The sequence below is a fragment of the Alligator mississippiensis genome, chromosome 1 (genome assembly GCF_030867095.1).
Source record: "Alligator mississippiensis isolate rAllMis1 chromosome 1, rAllMis1, whole genome shotgun sequence".
In the NCBI taxonomy this organism is placed as follows: Eukaryota; Metazoa; Chordata; order Crocodylia; family Alligatoridae; genus Alligator; species Alligator mississippiensis.
In genome coordinates, this window is record NC_081824.1 from 128,580,696 (window position 1) to 128,583,292 (window position 2,597).

Genomic DNA, 2,597 nt, shown 5'->3' on the forward strand with positions numbered 1-2,597 from the left:
GAGCACCACAGCAGGGCTGAAAAAGTTGCAGCACCAAGATAGAGCATTAATGCACATAGTCCTAGACTGCTGCCAGTTGCCAGGTGGGCACAGGCCCTCCAAGTGGCCCCAGGTCGGTCCCAAAGGGGCGTAGGAGCACTCAGAACTGGGGAAAAGGGGTGGCCCACCAGCCCGCTGGGCCAGACAGTTGCTGGGGCAGCTTGTGGCAGCAGAGCCCACTTGTCCCAGCTCATCTACCCTCCCACCAAGAGGCCTGAGAGGGAGTTCTTCCGCTCCCTGTGGTCCCGCTCCTGACACAGGGCCCGCTATGGGGGGACAAGGCACCCTTGGCGGGAATAGGCAGCCCTCCCATCTTGGTTTGGCTGCCTGACATAAGTCCCAGGAGTCTGCAAAGGTTTCAGGTCCATGGTCCTTGAAGGGGGAGACCTTGAAGGGGTCCTTGATGAGGCTTTGGGGGTCAAGGGGCTAGGGGTCCCACATGGGAGAGCCAGCAGTCTTCAGCACCAGCTGCAGTGGTGCCTCCTGGCCCACAGTTCCCTCAAACAAACATTGGGTCTGGGATCACACCGCTGTCCAGCTCCTACACAGAGAAGTCCCTGGTTTTGACTCCCTGGTCTGAACCCTTGAAACTAGAGTGTCAGGTCAAAAACCTCCTATGCCATGCCTCACCTCCAAGCTTTCCTGTTTGTTGAATTCAAGCGCTGCGGCACTCCCACTGGCCCCAGCCCCCCTTCCAGGTTGTGTCACCCCATTCTCAAATGCCCGCCCTACCCTGCTGCTACCAAAGGTTCGCTGTTTGGTGTTAATTGGGAAGAGGGACCAAGCTGAGACATGGGCAATGGGTTTTCTTTGTTAAAGTTTGACAACTACAACATTTTAAACTGAGGCATGTCTCTTCCTTGCACCACATTCTCTTGCATCCTGGCATGTGCCCCTGTGGGAGAGTGGGGAGAAAGTAGGGAAGGGAAATGGTGCCTGACCAGCCTGGGTTGTGGGCAGAGATGCCTGTGATACAGGGCCAGAGGAGCTCGTGCCAGGAGCCTGTGCCAGGAGAGTCATGGCTCAGTGCCCGGGTGTGGGCACTAGAAGCCCTCAGGCCCTACTCATCCAGGGAGGGCTCCCAGTCCACTCAGGTGAGGAGACAGTCAGCCAGGGCTTCATGGATCTGGACAACCTGCTGCAATGTGATGTCAGGGCCACACACATCGGTGGCGGGGCTCACCCTCTCCCCATCCCTGTGCCGTGTGTGCTCATGGTGCCAGATCCAGTCTGTAGTTGAAGTGCTTTTTCCAGTGGTCCAACTACCCCCACATAGGGCCTCATGACCCAGGGCAGGAGGGGGTAGGCTGGGCCCCCAGTGAGGATTCATGGGTGCAAAGATATTGCTGATGACAAAATTGGGGTTCCCAGGAGTGTAATGCCTGTTCTCCATCACCCCAGGGAACGGGGAGCTGCACAAGAGGCAAGCATCATCCTCATTGACTTCATGAAGTCATGAATCTATGAAAGTTGGTGGCCTAGTCATGCCTGTAGCAGAGCACTGAGATGTGCCTGCTCCTTTAAGGTTGAAGCAGCCTGGCCAGGGAGCTTCGCAGGCTAACCAATGCTCCACAGCTGCACGTTGCTGGGGCAATACCCTAAGCCAGTATTTGGGCATTACCTGCAGGTGTCCCGTGACCAGAACGAGGCAGGGTTTCGGGGCATATAAGCCCAGGGCTGGAGCTAAAAGGGGTACTCTCTCTTTTCAACTGCCAGGGAAGGAGCTTCTGCATGAGGAAGCTACCTGAGTGAGACCTGGTGCTGTCTGGGTTACTACCCAAGGGCAGCAAGACTCCAGAAGCCTCCCAGGTGCCTAGGGCTAGGGGCATGTCGCCCTAAGGGTGGAAGTTTGTCCCCTAAAGGGACAAACTGGGACAAATGCTGTTGTCATTGCTAGTGTTTAAGTTATAACCTAGGGGCATATGCTTGTGTTTCTATTTGCACCAGAGGACCAGGATGAGGCTATAAGGGAGGTTTGGAGGCTTCATTAGTGCCTGGAGAAAAGGGCACACGATTTGGGTACAGTGCACTTACAGGGGCGCAGAGAGCCCAACACCAGACAGGCCAGAGGGCCCAGCACCTGAGGGGTGCACAGAGATGACATTAGGAGTATAACACTTGCAAAGCTTGGGACATGGTAAAGAGCAGGTTGGAGCCATGTATTATGCCCTTGATATTAGGGCATAAAAGGGGCAGCTTTCCACCTAGAAACAACTTATTAATTATATCAAAAGGTGTGGTGGGCGAGACAGGTGGGCAGACTGCCCTAGACAGGTGGGCGGGCCAACATAGTGATGGGCCTTGGGACTACCCCCTGTCATAGTGCCCCAGACACCTGGGTTCTGCGTGTGTGTCTATGTGTGTCCCAGAGGCCTGAGTTGTGTGTGTGTGTGTGTGTGTGTGTGTGTATTTTCAAGATGCCTGGGTTCTGTGTGTGTGGGGAGGAGGAGGGAAGGTATTCAGGTGGGTGGCCATGATATCCCCGCCAGCTAATCCGGGGTGAGACGGCCATTCAGCTCAACTTGAGAGTCTTCTGCAGCCTAGGGGACCTGTGGGGC